Genomic DNA, 20257 nt, shown 5'->3' on the forward strand with positions numbered 1-20257 from the left:
TGGTGTGAGGTGAAAGCGAGCTATCACAACAGTGTCCTAGATAGTGTTCCCGCATAGATTTTCAGTAATGCTGTTTTTAAAAAGAATCATACACCAGTTCCTCTGCTATTTAATGAGCAATTCTTACTTTAACTTCGACCCATGGGTTTTCTTCATATTACATAATAAAGGAGCTTAAAAGTGCTGCACTGGCTCAAACCTTCAGTTAAAGTTGGAAACCTTTAAACGCACAGTATGTAACTTCTGCTGCTAGGGGTCTCTCAATCCAAACAATAACAAAATGGTGTTTGTTGACATCGTGAAATAACATGAGATCATGGGAGTTGGAGTTCTTCACCACCATTGCGATATGCTTCTCCCAGTTTGGATTCCTTTAGTATCAGACCAGGTGATTGTAACCAGTAAAAATACTAAATGAAGCAGTTTCACATTTAAAGTCAGAGTTTCACCGATGCTGTGGAGCAGACATGAGACGTCAGGGAGCTGAGACTGCTAACGTTTGTTTCAATTGTTACTCTGATAACTTATTAAGCAGATGTTCGGGAGGTTTTTACCAGCAGCCGAATTATCTGCAGAGGTCTCCTCTCCATAACAAATGGACCAAGGGAATAAAATCGGTAGAAACAAAGAATAAAGTATTTTCATGTTAAAAACCCGATGCTCCTCGGCAGACACAGGCTGTATTGCAGGAGCTGGGAGCTAGGAGCTGAGCTGTCTATCATTTGCTTGACTTTTTTTCTCTGATAACTTCTAAGATCCAGGCGTCTGATGACTAAAATCCGTCATTCTGTTAAAATAGATGAAAACAACAAAGGTGTAAAACGTGTATCCTAAAAATGTGACTTGAAATTGGATAAAAGTAAATTTTGAGGTTCTGGTAACAACCACACCAACAACACATGAGCACAGGTGATATGACATTATTGGCAGGAGACCAAATGAAATGGACCCTTACCATGATTAAAATCACAGATAGGAGAATTGATGGAAATATTTGGGATAATGTACATCATTGAAAAAAATATATAACATAGGTCTGGTCATTTTCAGAAAAAAAGTTAGAAAAAGTTACGTATTGTAACTTTAAGTGAGTATAATTGATATTTTTATAATAATAATGTATCATGATAATATGAAAAGGATGATGAAGCTACAGAGGCTTTCACCTGAATCTGCAGCCCCTGGCTATACAGACTCCAGTCCACTCTCTGCTTTCCTGTCACGGTTCTCTCATAACATTGTTTCTCGCAACAGAGGAACAGCTCTATCAACCCACTGTACACTACCTAAACCGAGCATTTGTGGTGTGCAGATCGTTTTTTAAATATTGATACTTCTGATTCAGAACGTTTGTGTTGATTCTCACATTAAATGATCGATAAGTTAACTCAGTAATTTGGGTTAAATGTGTCTTTTATCATCAACAAGGACACAGTTGAAAGTAACAACGCTATCACTGGGATCTAGTCTAAATAATACCTGGTTGATAGGAACTACTTCTCCTTCCGCCTGCCATAGTCACATGAGCTACGGCTCAATAAATACATGAGCCACTGAACTGAGTGTTGACATTGATGATGGCCGAACGCAAACCAGGTTTGTGCGTGGAACTTCTTGAGTTCTGTGAACAACAACACAGTTTGTGATGTGTGTGTGAAGACTGTGAGCTGCTGTGGCAGCACCACAAACCCTGTCAAACACCTGAGATGTAACTGAATGTGACCGCTCGGGTGTGTTTGCAATGTTGATGCCTTTGGGAGGATTTTTTTTTGGTTATGCAAATATGAAATAATAATTATTGCTTAACAGAATGTGAGGAAGTCTGTGCTTCTGCTTTTTGAGGTGTTAGAAATTCTGGTGTTTTATCAGAATCAGAATCAGAATCAGTTTTATTGCCAAGTATGTTTTCACATACAAGGAATTTTTTCTGGTGATTGGTGCAATTGAGGATCAGGGGGATCAGCAACAGTGGGGCTCTCTAGCCTTGTTGATGAGGCTAATAGCAGATGGGAAGAAGCTATTTTTGTGGCGAGAGGTTTTGGTCCTGAAGGACCGCAGCCTCCTGCCAGAGGGGAGTGTCTCAAAGAGTTTGTGTCCAGGGTGGGAGGAGTCAGCTACAATCTTCCCTGCACGCCTCAGAGTCCTTGAGGTGTACAGGTCCTGGAGGGATGGAAGATTGCAGCCAATCACCTTCTCAGCAGAGTGGATGATACGCTGCAGTCTGCTATTGTCCCTCTCCGTGGCAGCAGCGTACCAGATGGCGATGGAGGAGGTGAGGATGGACTCAATGATGGAGGTGTAGAAGTTCACCATCATAGTCCTTGGCAGGTTGAACTTCTTCAACTGCCTCAGGAAATACATCCTCTGCTGAGCTTTTTTGATGAGGGAGCTGATGTTTAGCTCCCATTTGAGATCCTGTGTGATGGTGGTTCCCAAGAAGCGAAAATGCTCCACGGTAGCCACGGGGGAGTCACACAGGGAGATGGGGGTGGGTGGGGCTGGGCTCTTCCTGAAGTCCACTATCATTTCCACTGTCTTCAGAGCGTTAAGCTCTAGGTTGTTCTGCCTGCACCAGGTCACCAGACGGTCAGTCTCCCACCTGTAGGCAGACTCATCGCCATCAGAGATGAGTCCAATGAGAGTGGTGTCGTCTGCAAACTTCAGGAGCTTGACAGACTGATGGCTGGAGGTGCAGGTGTTGGTGTACAGGGAGAAGAGCAGAGGAGAAAGAACGCAGCCTTGTGGGGATCCAGTGCTGATGGTCTGGGAGTCAGACACGTGCTTTCCTAGCTTCACGTGCTGCCTCCTGTCAGACAGGAAGTCGGTGATCCACCTGCAGGTGGAGTCAGGCACGCTCAGCTGGGAGAGCTTGTCCTGCAGCAGAGCCGGGATGATGGTGTTGAAGGCAGAGCTGAAGTCCACAAACAGGATCCTGGCATAGGTCCCTGAGGAGTCCAGGTGCTGGAGGATGAAGTGGAGAGCCATGTTGACGGCGTCGTCTACAGACCTGTTGGCTCTGTAGGCGAACTGCAGGGGGTCCAGGAGTGGGTCAGTGATGGATTTGAGGTGGGACAGGACAAGGCGCTCAAATGATTTCATGACCACAGAGGTCAGGGCAATGGGTCTATAGTCATTTAGACCTGTGGGCCTTGGTTTTTTGGGGACAGGGATGATGGTGGAGGATTTGAAGCAGGCTGGCACGTGGCAGGTCTCCAGTGAGGTGTTGAAGATGTCTGTGAACACTGGAGACAGCTGATCAGCACAGTGCTTCAGGGATGATGGAGAGACAGAGTCAGGACCGGCTGCTTTGCTTATTCATATGTTCACTGTAACTACCACATATCAGTGACTGTGTTCGCCATATTTGGCTTGTTACTTAGCTCAGCAAATTAGCTAGCAAATGAATTAGTCTTGGGTTAGCCTTTAAGCGAAATGCCCAGATGCTCAGCTGTGCTTACGATGCCACAGTTATTATGCGTTTTCAAGGAAGCCTGAGTCAAATGCTGCAGTATCATTAACATGCAACTTTTAGGTCTCTTGATCTGTAGCATGTCTTCTTTTGATCTGCTGAAAGTGCTAAATGGTGGTCTGAATGTAAGTTTCTTTATTTTTAATAATAAGTAAGAATATTCTGATGTCTTATTTGAAATGGCTATAGCCTTCTTATATTAAGCTTTTGTACAAAGTAACGGTATCGTATCAGTATCTGCGATACCAGCTTGGGTATTACGTATTGGAAAGGAAGTCAGTGGTATCACACATCACTACCCAGCGTCCACCACCTGCTCAGCACCAAACAGCAGGCAGACACGGTGACTGGCTGGTGAACATAGTGGAGCTTTTAGCAGCTAAAGGGTCAGATATTTCTGTCAGGAGTTGATAAGAGACCAAAGACGGAGCTGAAGGAGAGTGAATATTGGACTTAGATTCCTCAGGTGGACAGAAACATGATTCCAGATGAATGATCGTGTTGCTCTGTAACCGGTGGATGTGTAAAAAAACAGCTGTTTGCTAACAAGTTCACCATATCAACTTGAAAGGTCATGTTGATGCGGAAAAAAAAAACAGTTCCTGCAGGTTTTAAGAGCAACTTAACACCTGTTTATTCCAAAAATGCATTCAAACTCAAGCACACACTCATGTCCCACCACCCCCCTAAAAGCCAACTCACTTCAAAGTCCTTCATTTTTTTTCCCTTGACTGTCGATTTGCATGCATTTCGGCCTAAACAATCCGCCTAAACCATATTTACATACTAAACCTCTTGTGTTACTGTCAGAGCAGAGTCTCAATGGTCACTGATGACCACGAGAGTTTCAGAAACAGACTTGTTTGAACTGTTTGTTTAGTGCAGCTTCCATCGATGCTGCAGAGGAAATGGAGAGTGAAAGAAAAAGGCTGTTAAAGAATGAATGAGAGTGTAACGTTGCGCTAAATACTACAACTGTGCACAACTAGTTCAGTCAGTCTAGTATGTAATGTGGCCTCAGGAGCAACATCAAAGCTTCTTTCACAAATTCATTTGATTTATTTATGTTGTCTACAGAGCAGAATTACATGATCCTCTCTCGGTCCAATTTTGTCATCTGGATCACACCCAGCACTGCATTTCCTGTGGATTTCTAGCAATCTGAATCCTGACTCCACCGGTATGAATACTAGTATAAACTTATATAGTGGGGCAATGTTGGAATAGTTCTGGCGTGTTCATGTTTTGCCATTTTATGTTTTCTAAGTGTTATTTAGCCCTCACTAATTGGCACGACAGTCATTATCAGTCAACAGGGATGTGGTGGTAGCAGTTGTAGTAGCAGAGAGTTGCTCTGGCACAGGAAGACTCTAATTGGCTTGGTGGTTTTTCCAACCAGGGATATAGAGTGCCACAGGGATAACGTATTTTTGTAGGCTAACCTGGAAGTTGGCATCACTCTGGTTCCATGTCAATGGCTTTTTGATTACTGCAGAAAATAAACCCTGTGACAAACAAAAAGTTCTGATACTGACATGTTTTGCTCAGAAGGATAATCTTCACTAATGAAGAGCACTTTTATGCTTTTTGAAGCCTAAATAGAATCACCAGAAGTCAAAAGCTAATGTTTGGCTATTAACTAACTACACCATTGTCACGTGACTTCAACTTCACCACTGCTTAACTGCCAACTTGTAGTTGGCCTCTTTTATAAAAGCCTTTACTCTTACAAAGTTAGTAGTTAATAGTTTGTCAGAGTATGAACACAACCAGGCTGTAAAGGTGAACTGGTAGGTAGATCAGTTTTCAAGTTTGGCGTGATGACGTTTAACATCTCTGACAACCTCTGCAGTCTCATTTAGCCACTTGTTAGCGGGCCTTTTTTAACAGACGTAAAAGCTTCAAGAAATCAGGACTGAGGTATTTCCTGATGTATTTTATGTGATAGAACACACATGAAAATGTCTTGAGCTTTTGTTACCTACACACCTTATTTCAGCCATCTAAGAAAAAACCCATTCAAAAAACCAATAGACTTTGGGAAGAGGGCAGCGGAAGTGCTAAAATGCTAACTAATTTGTGCATGGAAATCTTCTACAGAGTTGCAAGGCTCAAAGTTCCCACCAAAGGAAGTGTAGCAGAATAAAGATTTGTTGTAGTGGCTTTTGGCTTAAGAGGATCTTTCTGTTAGATCACTCGGTAATTATTGGCCAATCACCATAAGGGGACGCACTATAAAAGCAGGTGACTCTCGGATGCTCTTTCGTTTCTGCTGAGAGCGCGCGCCTCGTTTCCGGTGCCCCTTGCTTCCGCTTTGCCGCAGGTAGGAGAGAGTCTCCGTTGTCTGCACTTTGGCATGTCCTTGTTGCGAGGCTGCTTATATTGGTTGCTTATGACTTTATAGATCTCCTGGCTGCTGCTTCCCGTGTTCTGAGCAGTGAACTTCCTGCTGATCACCGCTGGTAGGTTCCTCCCCAGTTTCACTGTGCCGCAAACTTCCTGCCGGTGGTATTTTACCAACAGTTGTGCTTTAGGTAATGACTGCTGTATCAGACTAGCGCCTGCAGGTTCCCTTGTCTTCCTGCGGGTGAGAGCTCACGCTGCCTGATTGGTATGTAGCCTACTCTAACATTAGTTTTCTATTTTATTTCTTATTGTGGTCTAATTTGATCTGCATGCATTGTAGGAACTGGCTGCTGTTGGCGTGCGCAGCCTTGTTGGAGCGACGGCTGCTGCCGTGGCGCACACAGCAGGGACGCTGCTGCTTCGCCTCTGGCTGTTCGGCCTGTAATCGTTTAATGTGTCTGTGTTTATTTTAACTTGGGCCCGTTTTTTAAGTGTGAATGGGAAGAAATGTGATCGTGCAGGATTCTACTTTGCGATGTTCTGATTTATTGGTAATTTTGTATCTACTTTTCCGTATGGTTGTTTACTTTTCTTATTGTTTGTATTATTTGTGATTTATTACTCGTTTCAGTAATACAGCTGCCATCTAAGCAGCCTTAATCAGGTATGGTTTACGTTGTGTGAGTGCAGTCACACAGCTGTTCATCCACAAATAGTCTTGTAGTTTATTTTGTTATACATAGGATTTGTAAGATGATATTACTCTTCATTTCATGTTAATTTATGTATGGTTATATATGCGCTGATTTATTAATTGAATTGATCATTTAGCACTAATTAGTTTCTTTTCTTTAGTCTATTTTCTATTAGTTTACTTTCCTTTTTTTTTTTTTTTTTTTTCTTCTCTGGTTACACCACTGGCAGGAGGCCATTTTGAGAGCTGCTGATAACCAGTGTCGAGGTTTCAGCATTTGGCCACTGCATGGTTTATATCTTATGTTGGAAGTTGTAATGCCCTAATCATGTTTTGTTTGTTTTAGGAGCTGGGGACCTGTGGTGGTGGTGGTGGGGCTGGTGTCCTTCTTCGGTGGTGGAGCCCTCTTTTTGTGTGCAGTGTCTTGAGTCTCCCAGAATTGACTCCACTTGTGTGGGTGTGTATGTACGTGTGCTTTCGGGTGACTTCTCCTGGGATCCCCCTTCTGTGGACCTGCCCTACCACTAGTAAGCCCCTAAGCTCCAGTTACTTTCAGTTACCCTGCTACTGAGTGAATTGTGTTTTTAATGATCATCCTCATGTTACTAAATTGTTAATAAATATTATTGATGGATGGAACCATGTCTCCGGCCTCCTGAGTAGAACGAACCTGTATGCCTTTGTAAAATATCTGGTATCAATTGAGGGTTCACAATTCCTTGGGTGAAATTCCCAGGGTGGCGTTGTCGGATTACCATATTTGTAATGTATAAAACCTAGGGGTTTGTGTGTATTCTCCTCCCCCTCATGCTCGCGCCGCCACAGAAGCAACTCTATCAGGGCATAGCCCTGGACCTATTGATGTCAATACATCTTTTGGTGCTGCCCACCTGCGAGCTGGACACCCCCTGCAAGCTTGGCAGGCCTACACATGGCACAGCACATTACTATTTATAATGAAGAGTTTTCTTCTATCTGATTTGTAGCCATGCTGAAAAGACACCATCTTGTCAACTGCCTGGAGAAATCTATTTCCTTTTTTCCATGGTTCACTCCACTGCTGCAAACATTTGACTGTGAGCCTGGCACTTAAAGGAGGACTGCATCTAACTGCAGAAACCTTGCAGTTAGATGCTGCACAGCCTCACAGCCTTTAAGTCTCCATTTATTGTGGATCTGTGATGTTGCGTTGTCAGTGACCTGATCACATTAGTAAGAAGCAGCGTAGTAAAGATATAAATGCTTAAACGTTGGTCAGTATTGACATACTGTACATCATTAGCTCTGATAAGTAATCTACAATTAACTACTGAGTTCATTTCTCAGTTAATATGAATACTAAAGTATAATTCACTCAGATTTACCAGCATCATAAACCAGCAAGACAGTGAAGTGGTATTGACTGCCAACCTTTGGGTGTCATGTCCAACTGTCTGTCTGTTCCTCCATTATTTATATTCCTTAAGCCCAGAAGAGTCCACAGATAAAAAAAGAACAACAAAAAACTAAAGGGTGTTTTTTTTTTTTTTTTTTTTTTTTTTTATAAAAGTATTCCAGGTTATGAATGTTGTTATACAAAGTCAGACTGTGCAGCTACTTGATTTGTAGCAACTCTCTTGACATTTCTTAAAGAGGCCTGAGCTCTAACAGCATTTCACACAAAGGCTGAATACAGTACAGTATAAGATGTACAGAAGAAGAAAAATGATGTCTTTTTGGAACATTGAATTCTGTAAATCCATCTTACCAGACACCGATATGCATATGATGAACACTAAAAATGGGTCCTCTTTAATGACCACACCACTTGACTTGTTTGAAATGCTAATAACAGTTGCAAATACATTAAGTGGCTCTTGGCCAATCTGTTGTAGTTAAAAATCAGGGTTGGATATAATGAAAATCTATGGATTAAAACATTTAGAAGCAAAGAAAAAAAACTCCTTTGTGTTAAAACAGCAGTGCACAGTCTGTCCTGTTTTCTTGTCAGGATGAAAAGTCAATCTTTCCAAGCAAGGACTTGACAGCATTACCAGGAGTCAAAGGCTCCTGACTGCAGGAACTGACACTGAATGAACAGAAATGAATCATTTTCCTGCAAGTAGATAGAGAGCTCTAAATTGCTTTCCAATGTGAAGGTGAGAAAGTCAGGATGGAAGTGTTATTGATCGTGTAAAGATTAGGTAAACTCTGAGGTTAAAGGTTGAGAAAACCTAAATAAGCACACAGACACAGCACCTTGGGAGTGGATTTACCGGTGTTAATGTTGTAAGGTCAAAAAGTGCCTTTTCTGATTTACTAACTTGTTCGCACAGGCGGTCAGAGCCCAGTCGTACAGGGACACAGGGATGACAAATCAGTGAGTGTTTCATCAGGAGACATATGTAAACATTAGCTGAGATGAGCCTCTACCAAAAAACGACTTTAGTGAAGACTAATCCTGTTTCAATGGAGGCACAAACATAAAATACCACTTTACTACAAGTGGCGAAAAAACCGACTGTCACTGTGGGTACAGATATTTCACTATTAATATCAGATATCTCAAGATTACGTATGGACACAAGGAACTGGGGGTAACTCCATCTCAAATCAAATTATAAGAAATATGCAAAAACAATGAATGACAATTTTTTAATTGATCTAAGTAGCTGGACTGAAGACTTCAACTATCTGCTGTTGATAAGAGACTGCTGTCTATAATCACAGGGCCTGGTCAAGAGGAATTGTTTTTGTTACATGCATTTATTTGAAGTGTACTGATGTTATTAATTTCACGCTGATCCCCGGAAAGTTCATCAAATGAGCCAGAATGAAATGTTTGAAAAGAGAAAATAGAAGTGTGATCTAAGCATACTATACAATTTTAATTAATGTGTATAGTGAATCTTGTAATCCTGCCTTTAATTTATATCCTATAAATTTCAATTAACTCTTTGCTCTCTCTCCACCAAGGAGACAGAATATATTAAACACTCAGGCTGGTGGAGACAAAATCATTCAGGTGAAGTTACACCTGTGCTAGTGTTCCGAGACTGTCCCTTTCACCTCCCTGACATGTGACTTCATATCCTGAATCCTCACTGTGTTATGATACGCAGAGCCCATAACAAGTATCCATCTATTGGTTTTATGACATTGAATCAAAGTAGATTCATTTGGTTTTATTTGGTCACTGATCAACAGAAAAAGACCCTTTAATGTCAAGGTGAAACCAGCTCTCTACAATTTATGAGGCACACAATTAGTTAAATGGAGGCCAACAGGGGATTTCAGCTGACTGTGGTGTAAATACAGCTGTATCTGCTAGGTCCAACCTTTGGTGAGTCGGGATTACAGTCAAACCCCCACTACAATGAAGACAAAGCAACGCGCCAAGACACTCTGAAATGGTCAGATGATGGATACAAGAACATTTCCCTTGGACTCCAGCTAAATCAATCATACAGAAAAATAACCTGGACGGTGCCGATTTGGAGCCAGTTCAGCCTTCTTGCCTTTTCAGAGCTGCCGCACATTTTAACAGGTTTGAGAACTAAACATTATGTAGTCCACACTTCATACCATTTTATGGCAATGCACCAATTCATTGGTTGCAAATTGCCAATAAACCTCAAAAGAAGAAGAAGAATGTTATGTAGGCTAATAAAAGTTGGGGTAATACATGCTGGAAAGAAATCATGGCTGACAGGAAACAACTGCTTTGCTTGGTTTTTATAATTTTACTTATGAAGTCATTTCATCTTGCATTGCTGCTGCTGCTTTTGCTCATGTTTTCTCAAAGTGGTGGAGAATTTCCTTCGGTATCCCCTCCCATAGTTACTGTCTGTCTGGGTCCAGACCTCTGAATATAACTTTGGAATCTTTTGAGTCTTCGGGTAGTGCAGGGCATACAAACATGAGATGCAGGCACTGAGTGGAAGTAAAGCTATAAGCTTCATTATCCTTTCAAAACACGAAGCTGTACTGCAGCATGAAGCTGATAAGTTGTTAAAGTTGTTTCACTAAACTGTGATAACATCCAAATTCTAAAAAATGAAAGCAGGGTCACCTACTTTACTGCTTAAAGCAGAGAGAATAGATACGCTGTTTAAGGCGGTAATGCTTCTATTCTGATCACTGGTTGTAGGTTTGGTAACATATTGCTAAGTGGGCTGGAAAAACAGAGAGATTTTATTTCCTGGAGGCTTTACGAACCAGAGAAGACCCAACATCAACTAAACTTGCAAAAGAATTAGTACAAAGGGTTTGTTCATTCATTTTTTTTTGCCAGCACCAGTTTCAAGTTACAGAGGCTTAGATTGGAGAGACTTTGCTGACAAAAACAGTGCTTCATCAGTTGCAGCTTTAGGGCGACAAAGAGGCACTCTTAAAAACTCACAAACCTCTGGAACAAGGCTGCATGGTCTGATGAGACCAAAAGTGAGCTTTTTGCTACCAGGCTAAAAGCTGTGTTTGGTGTAAGCGAAATGCCTGCACATCATCATACACATCCCATCCCCAGCGTGAAGTCTGGTGGTGGCAGCGTCATGCTGTGAGGATGCTTCTTAGCAGCAGGCCCCGCAAGGCTTGTGAGGGTGGAGGGTAAAGTGACTGCAGCAAAATACAGAAAAATGCTGCAGGAAAATCAGACGCAGACTGCAAGAAACCTGCGACTTTGTTTTTCCAGCAAGACGATGAAGCCAAGACTGACGCTACACAATAACAATGGTAATGTGCTGAAGAGGTCAAATTCACATATTGGTCCAATTGCAAATTCATCACTGAACTTGAAAAAGCTGTTCACCTCTTATCGCTATACAATGTGACAGAGCTCAAGCAGCACAACTGATAGAAACCTGTCCACAGACTCCAGGCTGTAATTGGTGCCAGAGGCTCAGCTTCTAAATACTAACTGTGAGCTGCTTAATACATACATTCAATCCATGCAAGTAATTTACATTTTATACACATAATTAAGTTAGATCACCAAGTATAGATCTGTTTTCACTAAAAGGGTTTTTCTGTTCATCAGTGTCAAAAAGCCACATTAAAGGTGTTTGACCTGTTCGGTTAAAAAAACAAACAAACAAAAAAAAAAAAACATTACAATAAACTGTTGTGCATTTGCATTAAAGTGCAGTCTGACCTGCTTTGTCAATGGAGCCTCTCTTCTGATTGGCTTTTTTTGCCGTGACTGAATAAAAATATAGCAGATTTCAGGTAAACACTCAGAGAAACTAAACCCTACTAGTTTGGATGGTGGGTCCAGGTGGGTGTCCTGACGGCAGGTTTTAAGGCTCAGTTTCTGAATACAGGCTGTGTGCATTTCTCTGTGGACTGAGGCTTTGATACTTTCACAGTATTAATATAGAACCTGGACCTGCTTTATAATCGAAAAACACATGGACAACTACCTTTATACAAAGTACGACCTTTAACTCTTCTTGTTTGTAAAAAGTCAGTGTAAACACAAACTGACTCAGAACTAAAATGCAGTAAGGCATCATTTGGATCAACTGGTTTGTGCACCAGACCCTAACTTTACTTTGATTCAGTGTTATAAAACAATAAAATAACTTCCAAGGATGAATACTTCTTATAGACAGTGTAAAGTAAGTTTCTGGCATAAAGCATAACATCTCCCACACTCATTATGTGGTTTGCAGTTTAGTGTAGTGGTATAGATGCTACAGTAAGTAGGGACATCTCCTATACTGTGGGAACTGTAACACCAGAGACAGAGGCAATTAATGAGTCTCTCAGTTTGTCTGGTAGAGCTACAGTGAACACTTGCTCTGCAAATAACTCAGCGATAGTTGAAGTTTGTGATAGGCAATTTAAAGAACCCATTATTTTAATGTAATCTGTATGAGAGACCTCTTGTTCTCCATTTCCAGTTCAATGAAGCGAGGGCGCTGGAAGGAGATGAAATCTCTTTCTTCCAAGGTGCTTTGATGATTTCAAGCGAAGTGACCAGAAGAAAGTACAAAAGACTATGCATGACATGGTATAATTGCTCTTTGTCTTCAGTCAGATATCCAGACTCTCTATGTTCTTTAATGAAAAACAGACCTAAGACGCAGAGTGATATTACAGCGGGCAGAGCTGCTATTGAAAAGTTGAAACAGTCTAAATGCCAGCCTCGGGAAAAGGCCTAGAAGACCATGATGATAAGTGCCTGCAGGCCAGTTTGTTAGCATCGTGCAGCTCATGATAAGACTGGAGTGTTGCTGGGAGTCACTATACTGTCAATATCAGATTGTATGTCTGCAGTATTTCTTACACTATTACATTCACACCCCTTAAAGAGGAAAGAGGCCATAAAGAGGAAAAATGGAAAGTCAAGCTACACTTTTTATTTCACTTAGTAAAATTAAGCACTTTATTATAATTTTTCACAATCCCTCTGTTATGTAGTTATTACTTAATACAGCTGTTATTTTCCTTGAATTGATCAAAGAACCTGTAGTTATTATTATATTATTATATATAGAAGGAATTATTCCAACATTATTCCAACATTACAATGTTCTGGACCTTTGGAAATGTTGTCCGACTTTGAATTTTAATTGAATTTGATTTTATTTTATTATTACTTATTATTCATCTATTATTTCTCCTGTTACTCAGTTGAATGCGGGGGCATTCAACTGTTTATATCACCCACTGGCAGAAACATAAATCTAGCCTATGGCCAGAGCAGCGTCATGTGACTTCCTTCAGGGTAGGAGACCTTCATTTCAATTGATAAATAATAAGGTTAAAGATTGTGGTCATGGTTTAAAGATTCCAGTTGGCTGTTAGTTGTAAATGGTAAACAAATAGTAGCCTCCTATATTACAGTCCATCCATCCCAACCTCCTCCCTACATCCTCCTGTCATGACCACGACTGCTGGTTGGCTTTACCACTTGAATGTGAACAGATGTTTTCAGACCCTTGCTGAAATGACCGATGCTGCCTTTGCAGTCTGTGTCCTACTTAGGACCCTAAAAGCATTGGGCTGTGCCACTTATTGCTCTCTACTTAGAGGTAATTTGCCACAGAATGTCAAAGCACTTCAGATTTATATTTGTTCAAAAAGTTTTAAATCCAGTCCTCTCTCCTGTGCAGGCTTTGTTAAAGGTCAAAAACTAATTATTTGTCTGATTCCTGCATTAGATTGCAGCGCTACATTAGCTCAGTGATCATGGTATTGACTTGCACAGTAAGCACCACCACTAGCATCATGACGTCATCTTAAGAGAGCTATTCTCAGGCTTTTACAGATGGAGCTCCTTTACTTTGGATAATATCGTGTTCTTTATAGTGAGAGAACTTCCACCAAATACATTCTGCAGCCACTCTTTCTGTGCATCATCTCAATAAATCCAATGCTCCATATTCAGCCTTCAATCAATGCTCTTTTCTGTGCAGAGTTTCAGGCTCTTTCCCATTAAAAGCCTTTACCATTAAAAGTAATTTAGGTCTAATTTAGTGGGATTGTGTAAAAGTGGCAACGTGGAATTTGAAGCTGACATTCTTCCAGGGACTTGATGGCAACAGCATTGTTACCTGCTGTGTCGCACTTTTCAGAGATTTGAGATCGATTTTCTTTCTGCACTTTAGGCATGAAGCAGGGATGTGAGAAAAACACTGCCCATAAATGTTTCTCCAAAGGATACAGTGAAAATGGCATTTACTGTTGATTCCCTGTTGAAAACTGCTGGGTGAACAATAAATTTACAGATGAAAGGATGCACAGTAAAGGCTTAAAAACAAATCTGATGACGATCAGTGTAATCTAATGTCACATGAAATAAAATGTCCCATCTTGTCGCCTGAATTCAAAAAGTTAAAAGTTTACCGTTGCAAAACAAATGGAAGTGGCACTAAAATCCTCTCCATAAACAGCTTACAGTTGCAGAGAGTCGTGCTACATTAAAAAGCTTTACATAACATCAGAAGTCGCTCCTCATGCATTTATGCAGCCTGAAAATAAAGCGGAGCTGCAGAGGGATCACAAGTCGGTGACAGTGTTGTTTATTTTGTAGATGAAAATGATTATGATAAACTCTGGCCCACATTTACAGAAGCAAAAAAAAAAAAACAAAAACAAAAAAAACATATAAACAAATATTTTTCACTTGTTATTAGCAGATTTTTGTCGATTGTTTTGTTGAGCCACATTTCTAGTTTTACCAGAAAACAAGTCAATGGCAATAGACTGTAACAGTGGAGTCTTAATCAAATTATATTGATAACCACAGCATGACAGATGTGGGTGAACCACAGCAATGTGACTCAATTCATAGCTAGTGCAGAACAATAATACAATACACAGGATAGGAGGTTTGAACAATACCTGACCAGAAAGAAAGTTAAAGGTCCCATATTGTATAAAGGTAGATTTCCATGTGTATTTGATTATAAAGCAGGTCTAGGTTCTATATTAATACTGTGAAAGTATCAAAGCTTCAGTCCACAGAGAAATGTACACAGTCTGTATTCAGAAACTGAGCCTTAAAACCAGCCGTCAGGACTTCACAACAAAGCAGTCATCGCTCTCAGCCACGCCCCAAGCCCCGCCCACCTGAACCCACCATCCAATCTTGCAGGATTTGGTTTCTCTGAGTGTTTACCTGAAATCTGACATTTTTAATTGATCACCCAGAAAACAGTCAGCCAATCAGAAGAGAGGCTCTGATTGGCTGACTAAACTGTTGTCACTAGAGCTCCAGAGAGAAGCCTGAGAGAGGGGATATAAAACTCCATTGAGATGGTTTTTGGTTATTAAAATCACAAATATAACTTCTTATGGATATCATTGCTCATGTGCCCATGTGTACACCCAGACTGTCCCTACAAGTCCTTCAAAATAAATAAATAACAAAATAGCTTGATTCTCATTGTTTCCTGATGTCTCACCCTGATTGGCAGGAAGGTTCCGCAAAACACAGGGCCAGTAAGAAAAACATGTATTTGACTGTTGTCTGATCTCCCATCACTAATGTTTGGTTTGGTTCACCGACCAAAACTACTCACTTAGGGAAAAAGTGTGGTCCTGGCTAAAAGAAAACAATGTTGACTGTTGGTAACAAAAGGGAAACAACAGTGGTCCTCTGTGTCAAAGTCACATGTTACACTGATGAGAGTCTCAATACTACTCTCATTTGAGCAGGATTGCTAAAACTAATGTCAGCAAGTGGTAAGCTTAACTTAGCATAAAGCCTGCAAACACGGGAAATAGGTAGAATGGCTTTGTTGTGCTGATTTTACATTGCCATTTAATACAGACCAATTTGTAGGACTTTTTTCAGAAATAGGTAAATCTCAAGTAATGTTTCCAAGCTTCCTTGGTTTCTGACTGTGAAGGAGTGAGAAGGCTCTTATACAGTGGCCCCTAAGGACAAAGCACATCTAGAAGAGAAAGCACAAACATTACAGGAAACATGCTCCAACAACTCAAGAAATGCAACAACTATGAAAACACATACCAGAGTGAAGGTGGGGTCTAAAGCAGCAATGTTACATATACTTTTGCTTGTGTATCTAATCTCACTCTTTCATTAACCTCAGCATCTGAACATGTGGTCAGGTTATCTGACAGTGTGTATGTCTGTAAGCCCTTTGGTAAATCACTGCTGGCTCTATTGTCTGTAGTGTTTTGAAATGTGTTAAAATTCCTTTTGGATGAAATATTTGGTCTCAGCTGAAAGGATAATATTTGTTGCTGCCAGTTTGTCTGAAGTTAAAGCTGAATACATAATAAATGCATTTTTGATTGGACAGATAAATAAGTCTGTGTGTATGTTGCCGTTAATCCAAACAGAGCCCGTCACTCTGCCTAGCATCCTGGAGCACTTCCTGCTGTAGCACTTCTTGTTGCATGTGCCCTGTATGTATGTGTTTGGTGATTTCATTTCTGTATTTGGAGCACACATGCTTTACTGTTTGTGCTTCCTCTCTTGTACGTACTTTGTCCTGCCACCACATTGTCTTCAGCAAATGGACTTGGTCTCTGACATTTTCTCCCTGTTTGCACATCTGATGTGTTGTTCAGATTTCAGGGGAGAACTGCTTTTAAACCCACTTAGTTAAAATCGCTGGCTGTGATATGGGCTGATTTGGGAAAGGTGCCCTTTTGTAAATTTAAAGCAGTAAAAATTTATCTTAAAGCTATGCTAGCATTAAAATTCAGTGGAATGTAAACTGCTCTGACAGTAACACTGGTAAGCTTTGTAGAAGGCACAACAAGTCCTCCAACCTGACCTGTAGGAGTGTCTCCCTACGGGGATGCGGGGACAGGCGTAGCAGACATGGTTACAATAATAAACATGCAGCTAACCTTATGAAACAGCCATGGTTTGGCTTGGTTAGGTTTAGGCACTAAAACTACTTGGGTAGGCTTAGGAAAAGGTTGTTGTTTGGGTTAAAATAAGTACTTCCTCAACATTAGACCATTTTTTTCATGGATAAAAGAAACAATGTAAACTGCCGGTTTCATATAGAAGAAGTATGGTGATGCAGGGAATCAAACAGCAGTCTCTGTTTGATTCCCTGCATCACCAGACTTCTTCCTTTGCTCCTGTCATTATCACTACAGACACTAGATGTCGCCTAACAACAAAATGTAACAATAGTCATAATGACCTGCTGCACAAATGACCTGTGGCAGGGGTCTGCATACTTTACTATCTAAAGAGCCATTTTTACTTCCCCTCCCACCAAATAAAATTTGTCTGGAGCCACAACATATATTTGACTCTTATACAAGATAACACACCCGGTAAAGTTTTGTACATAGTAACTGCATATATATAAAAACTATAGTTTAGTTTATGTTGCATTTATGAAATGTTGCATTTATGAAATTATAAAACTACAATAAAGAAAACTGTTGACACTTTTTTGCTATTTTTCATTAGGTGACATTATGACAAAGGAAAACACCAAACTGTCATGAAGAGGAGAGAAACATCAGCAGGCATGTTTAGACCTACTTTTAAATAAATCAAACACAGAACTGTATGCAGGCCTTTTTGAGTCCTCCCCATATTTGTGAAAAATGTATAAAATAAAAAATAGCTCACTTTGAAATAAATAAAACATTTAGCTGCAGCGTAATGGCTTCAAAAGAGTAAACAAATAGGCCAGTTTGTGTTTAAGTATGATTTAAGTCCATTTCAGTGCGATGTCATTCTCTACTGTTCCCTCAGCCACGTACAGCAATCAGCCATCTCACTTTTCTTTTTTTGGATTTATTTAGCTTACCTAGGATCGGAAACTCAAGTCTAGCTACCTGCAGGGAAAGGCGCCAGGCTGTAGACGTAGTAGGATGTGACGCATATTTAAGTTGACCAAATATAAAAACATTTTTTATTTCAGTGTCACAGTATCACCCCGAACTACAAGATAAGAGGTGTTTCCTTTGAAAGATTGTCCGCTGCACAAAAAAAATAAATAAATAAATAACAATTGTAAAATAAAATAAAATAAAAAATAGCTGTTATTTATTTCCATATAATTTTTTTGTCAAAGCTACATGGAGCCACTGCAGAGGGATGCAGAGCCGCGGTCGCTGACCCCCGACCTATGGGCTCATTTTTCACAGGAGGACAGTCTCAGAAGAGAAATGGGCCTGCATTTCACTCTCAGGTTCTCCAAATCAGTGGAGAACAGTGCCCGCGTATGATTTTTGATATTGCACCTAAATGCATGACCACCCTCCCTTGCTCTTACCAGAGTCTTTGTTTGTATCCCAGCAAAATGCTGTGCAGCCTACTACATCAGCGGCTACATCTGGGATAAGTGAGTATATCCACGTCTCGGTTCTGAACAGAATAACACAGTCCTGGCCGTCTCCTCCGATATGCTGTGTGAGTGCAGAAATTCACTGGTAACGGTCTGGTTCCGCTGTAATCCTACGATAAGAAGATCTCAGCAACAAAAACACATTAAGAGCATCGTAAAGGAGCGCGCCAAGCTGCTGTGGCTGTGCATGCTGCCATCTTGCACAGAAGAATGTGTTGCTTTTGTTAAAACAGAAAATAAACCTGTAATCCGGCTCTAAATGTTGAATTACTGTATAAAACTGCAGACGAAATGAAGTTTTTGGGGAAGCTTAGGAAGAGGATGAAATAATGTTGCGCTTCCTGTTTTACATAGAAATAAAATAAAGTAAAATAAAATTTAAAAAAGCAGCTCACTCGGGCTGATGTGTTCTGTGTGATACTACAAGAACAAGAACAAGAACCAAAGTGCCTCCTTCTCTCCCTCACTCCTTTTCCCAACATGCAGTTTGGTGGCAGATCTGTTAGTGAGGCTGAGAGCAGACTAAAACTTTTTCTCACTGAGGTTTTCCCCACAGCCTTCACTTACAGCTTGCACTGGATTTCAGATACACATACATCTCCACTGCCTCTCCATCTTATTTTACACTTCACATTCCCATTCCACATTATTAGCAAACTACAGCAGGCACTATTGTCACAGTTTCAGGCTCTGGCGCGCTGTAATGAAGTCTGAAACAAATCGTGTTTTAGTTAAACCACGGAAATCTCTATGGAAACAACCTGAGCTGTCCCGTAAAGCCTGCAGATGTAGCAGGCTAAAACCTCTGAAGTTGGATTTAATTACAACTCTCCTTCTCCTCTATATTCTTAATATGTTGTGTGATTAAAGATGGCCCATTGCAAACACAGTGTATACAAGCAAGGCTGTGTATGTTTCCACAGGGATGACATGCTACAGCTGGTGGATTAAAGAACATGCCAAAGAATAAAAACTGCAGCAGCAGGAAAAGGCAGTAAACTTATAAAAAACATTAATTGCAGCGCAGACCAGTACCACAGCATCATTAAACAATGCTATAATGGCTCAGCAGGCAGCGATTAAAATGACCATTAATGCAAACTAATACCACTATATCTCTCTTCTGCTGGAGCCCATTAGTTGCCCAATGAAGTTAACATGTTTCAGCTCATTTGGATCAATCTCTTGGTGAGTTAAAGCTGAAGAACCCCAGTCCACTTCTTACTTAAGGATTCATAGTGAAAACCTCCCCAACACAACAATAGATCATATAACATTTTGACAATATTTCTGTTACTGTGATATCACAAAGAGTTAAAGTTCATTTGTTTATAAGAGCTAATAAAAGCTGGACAAAGTTACAGGTACAATTCAGAGCTTGAAGCAGTATTAATGCTTTTGTCAGCCACTTCTGAGCAGCAGGGCAAACAGTAAACATGCTGACACATTATCATCTTACAGTTGACATGGCTAGTGTGTTAGCAAACATTTATCCTTTACACATTTACACATTTGTTTACACATCCAGCAAACAGCAAGCAACATTGTCATTCATTTGACGTCATGTCCACCTGATGAATATAACTCCAGTATTCACTCTACTTTTCCCTCCCTCTGGTCTCCTCCACTGATGGGCCACTGCTAAATGCTGTACTCAGCTCGTCGCTAACTTAGTCTGTCTGCAGTTTGGTGCTGGACAGGTAGTGTCATTTTTTTAAACAGGAAACTGCTGTCTTGCTGCTTTTGGGAATGATGCTGATGAGACCGTTGGGACCAAAACAAAACAATCCAGTATGTAAAACCAAAACAATGAGCTGAAAGACGCTAAACAGCTCTGCAGAGCTGAGGGAAACTGAGGAGCTGGTGATAATTATCTGTGGGGTTGTCAATCTTTAAGTGACAGCTGTCACATTACACACATTCATTTCATCCATTGTTAGTATAAAAATACTGATGAGTGCAGTTTTAAAATAC

The 20257-nt window shown here is 40.6% G+C and overlaps 1 long non-coding RNA gene across 1 annotated transcript; it reads left to right on the forward strand.

The window, feature by feature from the left end:
- Positions 1–5608: 5608 nt before the first annotated feature.
- On the forward strand, positions 5609–7142 carry LOC139634361 (uncharacterized). Its single transcript, XR_011693949.1, has 3 exons — positions 5609–5792; positions 5874–6080; positions 6156–7142. It is a non-coding gene; the product is annotated as an uncharacterized lncRNA (long non-coding RNA).
- Positions 7143–20257: the final 13115 nt, after the last annotated feature.

Source organism: Trachinotus anak, unplaced genomic scaffold (genome assembly GCF_046630095.1).
Source record: "Trachinotus anak isolate AG129_WGS33_773 ecotype Australia unplaced genomic scaffold, CSIRO_AGI_Tana_v1 ptg000016l, whole genome shotgun sequence".
NCBI lineage: Eukaryota > Metazoa > Chordata > Actinopteri > Carangiformes > Carangidae > Trachinotus > Trachinotus anak.